Source organism: Agelaius tricolor, unplaced genomic scaffold, assembly GCF_023055355.1.
Source record: "Agelaius tricolor isolate 1412-34295 unplaced genomic scaffold, bAgeTri1.0.p SCAF_11, whole genome shotgun sequence".
Lineage (NCBI taxonomy): Eukaryota > Metazoa > Chordata > Aves > Passeriformes > Icteridae > Agelaius > Agelaius tricolor.
The window spans coordinates 82644-90662 of record NW_027269271.1 but is presented as its reverse complement, the minus strand read 5'-3'; the positions used below and the strand labels follow the sequence as shown (position 1 = coordinate 90662).

Below are 8019 nucleotides of genomic sequence, written 5' to 3'. Positions count from 1 at the left end.
ATAGAGCCGGGACTGCGGTTCCCGTCATGCCCCACGGCCCCTGAAGAGTCCCGCCAGAGCCAGGACTGTCCCCTAAGTACCGTCCCGGCTGCTCCCCAAGTGCCTCCCTGAACCGTAAGTGCGCTCCTGGGCCCCGTAAGTACCCCCAGTTTCTCTCTCCTGACCCTCAAGTACCCCTCATGGTCCCAATGGCCGCCCGCCCCCCGTCCCCTACTTGCCCCCAAAATGCCCCCTGTGTGTCCTCTCGGACCCCCAAGTGCTCTCCAACTGCCTCCCCTAAGCGCCCCTCCAGACCCTTTAATGATCCCGCAAGCACCCCCCAGCTGGCCTCCAAGCGCCCCTCGAGTGTCTCCTGGGAACTGGAGTGATGACAACAATGTAGAGAAAGACCCTGACTCTATCGCAGTATCAGCAACCATTCAGCCTTTAATTAAAATTTGAATCAAAACTGCAATGGCCGATGTAGGGGATGGACAAGCCTCCCCACTTTTTCATGCTACTCCCGTGGTCCCTCTTGGGGCCAGGGAAGTTGCAGGAAAAACATTCCTGTGTGTTGTGCGCATCAAGATTTCATAGAAATCAGGAACAGAGTCTGTGTGGTGAACTTCCCTGACAGGTGGAGATAAATCCCTCCATCCCCTACAGACTCCCCGGCAGATCCCAAATACCCTCAGGATCCCCTCAAAATGCTCCATAGCTCTCCCCCGTGAACACCCTATAAACCCTCAGAACCCTCCCAAACCTCCCTCTACAACCTCATGTGGCTCTCTAAAATAACCCATAGATCTCGGCACTCCCCCACACCCCCCAAAAGGGGCTACCCCAGGTGGCCACAACTAGTCATGGACTGCCTGAGTCACTTTTTGGGCTGATATGTGTGTAGGTATAAATCTTATAGAGAGATAAAATATAGAAAGGGGCCTCCAGGAGAGCTAGGGAGGGCCTTTGTCAGGGGACAGGATGGAGGGTGAGGGTTTTCACCTGCCAGAGGACAGGGCTAGATGGGATTTTGGGAAGAAAATTCCTCCTTGTGAGGGTGGTGAGAACCTGGCACCGGTTGTCCAGAGAAGCTGCAGCTGCTCCATCCCTGGAAGTGTCCAAGGCCAGGTTGGACAGGGCTTGGAGCATCCTGGGATAGTGGGAGATGTCCCTGCCCATGGCAGGGGGTGGATCAAGATGACCTTTGAAGTCCCTTCCAACCCAAACCAGCCTGGGATTCTAAAAGTGGGGGAGGTTTGGGGTAGGCGACCTTGGCTGACCCCAGGTGCCCCCCCAGGCTGTTCCATCACTCACGCTTCAGGAAGAGACAGCAAGAGAAAACCTGATGAAAAAGCTCCTGGGGGAGATGGGTTGGGGCATGTGAGTCTCTCAAGAACTGCTCCAGCCCTTTCCAGTCCCTCAGGTGGAGGCACTTGGGACATGATTCCTACCCAATAGGTGCCCCAATGAGGGAGAAGACTGGTTCAGCCTTCTTGATCCAGCCTGTCCTGATCCCTCTGCAGAGCCTTTCTGCTCTCCAGCAGATCCACACTCCCACACAAGTTGGTGTCATTTGTGAACTTAGTTTGACTTCCACTTGATCCCCTCATCCAGATCACCAGTAAAGATGTTGAACAGGACTGGACCCAGCACTGACTCCTGGGGTCACCTACAAGTAATTGGGTGTTATGGATAGAGTGGGAGCTTCAGACAAGCCCTGTCTTAGGCTAAGATTTTGGGTACAGCTTGAATTAGGTGGCCTGCACCTAAACCACTCTGGCTCGCAAGTTGTAAGAGTGACAGATCAGGTCTATTATGAAATTAGTTATTTATTGAATAGACAGGAGATACTAGACAAAAGGTCTTGAACAGAGTTACTTACTACACAGTATAAAACAAAAGAACTACTAGAAGATTACATAAAACAGTGCCCAACATTAAGGTACCTACAATCAAAGCTAGGAAAGAAATAGTATAGATTAGGAGTCAATGTAACTTACCACCAAACTGGCAAGAGTGTGCAGAGTCCTTTCACTCAACCCTTGAGAGAGGAACTACAAAACCAGCATCCCATCTTTGGGGGAAAAGCCCTACACATTTCCAGGGAATGTGCAGAAGACTTCTACTTTGTGAAAGTTTGGTGTAGCTTTAATAGTTTGTGAAGTGAAGTGTCTGTCAGAAATTCCAGCTTATCTTTTCACAATCTTGCTTCCACAGCAAGCTGTTTATTGTCAGCTACAAGTGTCACTTACATGATACCCAAATAACCACGAGACAAGCAGTGTTTAGTGATTTATTTCACCAATTAGCAAGCTCTTGTGGCAGGGAACATGTCCTGCTACACTGGTACCCCAGCTGGGTACCATTGCCCACCACTCTCTGGGCTTGGGCATCAGCCAGTTTTTCATCCAGCAAACAGTTCCCCTGTCCAATCCATGAGCAGCCAGTTTCTCCAGTGTCAAAGGCTTTACTGATATCTATAAATATACATCCACCGCCCTTCCCTCATCTACTGAGTGGGTCATTCTCTCATCGCCTGCAGACCCTTGGCATGGGCGGGAACAACCTGCGGCACTCGGCAGCCATGGCATTCCAGGGCCTCCCGCAGCTTTGCCAGCTTTCCCTGGCCCACAGCCGGCTGCTGGAGGTGAGCCTGGCCGCATTCCAGCCAGTGCAGGTGACCCTGGGCGTGCTGGAGCTGCTGCCAATGTGCTGCGCTGCCTGAGCCCACACCTGCAGCAGCTGCCGCCTTTCCGCTCCCTGCACAACCTCTGTGAGCTGAAGCTGCAGGCGCAGCAGCCATATGGGATGCGTGTGGTCCCACAACGCTTCTTCCAGGGCCTCAGTGCCTTGCGCTCGCTCTGCCTGTCACAGAACTCGCTGTCGGCCATCCCTGCCAATGCCTTCGATGACCTGGCACAGCTGCAGTGTTGCAGCTTGAATAGCTGCTAGTAAAGTCCAGGATAAAGAAGGAAAAAGGGCCTTTGCATGGTATCCACAGATGTTTAATTCAGCCATGTGGTAACATGTTTGGGTCCCAGGTACACACACATGGAGGGTCCAGGTTTCTCTCTCCCTGGGGCCCAGGGTCATCCTGGTCTTGGGGCAGTACAAAGATAAGGGCTAATCAGGGAATAGGGAGGGAGTGGCTCAGGGACACAGGAACAGACATAGGAACAGGGGAAGAGGCCAATAGGGTCTACTTGGCTTTTTGAGGGAAGATCCTTGTGTTTCCCCAACCCAGGGGATGCCCCCCAGGGTCTCCACACTGCAGTATCTGATGCTGGCTGGCAGCAACAGCGGGATGGACCACCTGCCTGCCAGCATCTTCAAGAACCTGAGCCAACGCGCAGCCTGAACCTGGAAAGTGCAGGACTGCACAGCCTTGGCCCTGAGGTCTTCCACAACCTGGCACAACTGAAGGAGCTGCGCCTGGCCAAGAACGAGCTGCGTACATTGGATGTGACTCTGGCCGTGGATTTGCTGCTTTTAAATGTTTTACTTTCCATAAGTTGTCTGGGCTGTGTTACGCAAGAGGTCAGTGTTTCACCTTTTATAAATAGATTATGATGATGTTACTTATTAATCTCCCTTGCAGCACATCTGCAAGGCAGATACTTTGCTCTCAAGACTTTAACTTGTGCAAAATTTACCCTTCCCTTGCTCATAATTTTCCTTTGCTGGGCTATTCCCAGTGAACATCACCAAATCCCACAAGACCAGTCTTTACTGCACCAAAATAAAATTAACTGTGAATGTTATTTTTCTCAAGGATTTTAAGGCTTATAAATCCCCTGTTCTGAAGTGATATCAGGTGTAGCAGGCAAGACCTAAAGGGTTTAGAGATAAAAGCATCATTTTTCATATGTTTTAATGAAAAATAAAATATATTCACTCAGACATGGCAGGCTCTCCCTGCTGCTGCAGGGTTTGGGGAGGGAATCTGGGGACATCCAGCAGGACCTGACACCTAATTTCTCCTTCAGTGAGGATTCTAAAATGGCAAAGGAAAAGTATCTGGAAACTTTAGAAGCTGAGAAAAACTACCCAAATAGTGGTTGCTGAGGCTCTTGCCTGTGTTTTGGGAGGGACCTTGGGGACATGGGCGTACACGAAGGGGAGACATGGGGACACGGGGTGGCAATGAGGGTACTGTGTCCATGGGGAGGGGCAGTGTTAGAAATGATGCAACTCCTAAAATTTTTAACTAACTTTAGTCAGGGGTTTTGTTCACTTTTGCCAAGAGGCAAGGGAATGGATTGTTCCCCGGGCAAGGCCTGACTAGCTTGACATCTCAATAGACTGGGTGTTGCCAGAGGATGCTCAAGAGAGAAGTGACCATCAACACCCGAACTTCCTTCCTGGTGAGTCAGAGACACTTGGTCTGAGAAAAGATCAATAAGAGAATGAAGAATGATGACCTAATTAGCATTGAAGGCAAAGGGATCAATAACCAATAGGAAACCAGATACAAAGAATGGTGTAACTTGTGGCCAATGAATGTTGAACCAATGAATTTTTCTGGGGTTTGACTATGTAAGTATGTGAAAAATCTAGTAAAGAACCATGTGTGATGGAATGGTTTTCTCTCCACAACACAGGCAATATGTGGATGAAATTATCTCTGTTGTACATTCTGGCCAGAACAACATCCTGGCCAGAATAAAGTAATGCCTTAATTCTCTTAAAGTAGAAACATTGTTGTTCTTTTAAAGTAGAAACATTGTTTTTCCCACGGTTACAGTGACAGCAGGACAGTGCCTCTATGTCCCTCCATATCCCTTCACATCACATGTGTGTCCTTTTCTCCCAGATTGATTTTATGGACAGCTGCAACCCTCAACTGATGCCCACTGGCCACAGGGAGGCACTAGGAGCTACTGGGAGAATGCTGGGAGCAACTGGGATCACAACTGGGGTAACTAGGATCATACAGGGAACAGCTGGATGTCACATTCACATTTTCTGAAAAATCCCTTTGCCCAGGATTTTTCTCCTGGGAAGCTGAGAAGCCTCAGAGAAAAATGGAAACAATAATTATCTCATTTGCTTCTCCTCTGTTTTGCTCATGTGGAATGTATTTGGAGATTGTTTATCCAGCAGATGATTGTTCCATTGGTTTCTGATGTGAGTGTTTTGATTCAATGGCCAATCAGTGCCAAGCTGTGTCGAGACTCTGGAGAGAGTCACAAATTTTCATTATTATCTTTTTAGCCTTCTGTAAGTATCCTTTCTGTATTCTTTAGTATAGTATAGTATAGCATTCTTTAATATAATATAGTATCATAAAATAATAAATTGGCCTTCTGAGAACATGGAGTCATCCTTCCTGCCACAGGGACCCTGCAAATACAATAACAGGAACCATGCTGGAGAGTGACAGGGAGAAATGGGAATCATACTGGGGATAAAATAGGAGCAACTGGGACCATGCTGGGATCATAGTGTGTTGGGAAGGATTAAAGTTTGACAAGAAAGTCTCACAGATATGTATGTTTAGCAGAAAGATTTTCAAATGTAGAATCTGAAGAAGGAATAGAGATGAAAGCAAGTTTTAAGATAGAAGTAAAGAATTGCTGAGCCAGTCTTACTGGATAATCAAGGAGGCAAAGGGTTAGTTAGAAGGGGTTTTTTTATGACTTAGAGCAAAGGATAAACCCACTTCAAACAAGAAGATGTTTTTACTAAGCAGAAAGATAGCACAGGCAAAGGGGCGTGCCGATGTTGCAAGTAGAAAAAAGGTCTCAGAATTTTCCACTGCAAGAAAACTGAGAAACTTCTAGCTTAAATTGTAATGTACTAACTTTTAGTTATTGGAGAATAGTAACATGAATATGGTAATTATAGCAGTTATGACAGGCTATAGATAAAAGTTAAGGTATATATTGGTTCTACTGTATTAAGATGCTCAGCAAAGAAAAGTATAGAATGCATTTGTAACCAAAACTAAGGGTCTCCAGGCCTGCCTGCAGCTGGAGCTGTAGGCACAGGCTCTGTCGCCAGCGACCCTGGCTTGCTGTAAGGTCTTGGATGTAATAAACTGCATTTTGGAGAACTGCCTGGAGTCTTGCATTCCTCATTTTGGCTCTTACAATAGTGGGAGTGACTAGGATCATACAGGGAATGACTGGAACTGTACTGTAGGTGACTGGGAGCCACTGAGACCAGGGCCAGAAGGATCCAGCAAACTCCAGGCCTTGGTGCTGGAACAGCCCTGGAACAGATTCCCTGGGGGAACCCACATCACGGACAGGAAAACCAGGGCATTGGGAACAGCCAGGGCTTAGAAAAGGCCGGTACTGCCTGACTCACCTGATCTCCTGCTGTGCCCAGGTGGCCCCGGTGCGTGTTAGACATGTGTGGGTGTGTCTGCCTGCAGCTCAGCAAAGCCTTTGGCACTACCTCCATCTCCCTGCCTCTCTTGGAGCACCTGTAGCTTGTGGCTGGGACAGGTGCCTCTCACTGGGAACACCTGGCTGGTCGCCAGGCCAAGGAGGAGTGGGAATGGGGCCACAGCCAGCTGGGGCTGGGCACTGCTGGGGTTCCCTAGTCTCGGGGTCTCTAGGTGGTCAGAGTGACCCCGAGAAATGTTAGAAAATCTCTTTTCCCAGACCAGCGGTCGAAGAAGGAGTCAGCTCTTCAGTTCTCGGTCTCAAGGTTGTTTATTGTATCTTATCTATAAAATTTTTCCTCCTGTCCAGCCGAGGTCCACTCAGCAAGACAGTCCAAGGCACTCTGCCCCTGGGGCAGTGTTATGTCTTTATAATAAAAACTACATGTACAATATTTACAATTACTTTCCAATACCTATCACCTATGTTACACAGTGAGCTTCTACTCTAAACCAATCTAAAAGTGCCAACATCACAGCAGAAGATAGAGGCCAAGAAGAAGGAGAAAGGCTGGACACACCCAGATTCCTCCATCTTGCCCCCTGAACCCCCATTCTAAAAACCCCAAAAATCTATTTTTTACCCCGTGATTAATTCAATATCATTCTACTTAAACTGTCATGGCTTGCAGATCTTCATATAAGGTTGGTAACTTGCTCCATGGGTCATAAGCAAAACTGCAGGCATCTCTGGCTCTGTGCCAGGGTCTCTGAGCCCCCTGGCAGGGGTCTTGGCTGTCCAGGACAGCCAGAGGGATGTCCTGAGTTCCGACACCCCAGGGCGCAGTGTTGGGGCCGGTCCTGTTCAACATCTGGCCTGGGTGGACAACTAGGGACAACTGAGAGGCTTGATGGGGTCAAATAAGGAGTGTGGTGGTCCACTGGAAAAACTGGGGGTTAACTGGATGGTCTGTGAGGCAATGCCCTCAAGAGACCCCAAAGCCCACCTGGGCCACCATGGGTTCACTAACACCCCAATCTGCTTCTCCCAATGGATTTTATGGACAGTTATAATCCTTGACTGACCCCCACTGGGCACTGGGAGGCACAGGGAGCTACTGGGACCATGTTGGGAGTCAACTGAAGACACACTGGGAGCAAATGAAAGATGCTGGAACCATGTTGGGGGTACTGAGTCCACAACTGGGGCAATGTGAAAGACGGTCTGAAGTTCCCCTCATTTGCCTCACGACCATTGCAAGGACAGAGACCGGGATCCTGAGGACCCTGATCCGAATTCTGGCCTGCTTGAGGTAGATGCATGCCAAGATCCTGAGGCCCCTGTGCAGAGTTCTGGCCTGCCAAGTGATTGTTTGCAGGTGTATTTGCTGCCATGGTACACTGCTTATAGCAGGGCCTGGCTAAGGGGGCAACGTGCCCTATATGCTTACACCTGCTTTGTGACAATAGCCCAAGAATTTTCCCACCTCTTGGCCAGATGAACTTGCTGGGGCAACTTTGGTGGTCCCCCCACGGAAAATCCTTCATCTGCTTCACTACCAGCATGACGAACGAAGATTGAAGCCCCCTCCCAAGGACTCAGACTGAGACCCATACAATTCTGACACAGGGGTGCTGACCAGACTGAAGTGAGCCAAGTGTTGCCTGCAGATGTGTTCACTGGACCAAGAAAACAATGGGTCCCGCTC

At 48.9% G+C, this 8019-nt stretch overlaps 1 long non-coding RNA gene across 1 annotated transcript; it reads left to right on the top strand.

The window, feature by feature from the left end:
- The first annotated feature begins 23 nt into the window (after window positions 1–23).
- LOC139594069 (uncharacterized) lies at window positions 24–6034 on the top strand. The gene is made up of 2 exons (XR_011680504.1): window positions 24–114; window positions 3224–6034. It is a non-coding gene; the product is annotated as an uncharacterized lncRNA (long non-coding RNA).
- Window positions 6035–8019: the final 1985 nt, after the last annotated feature.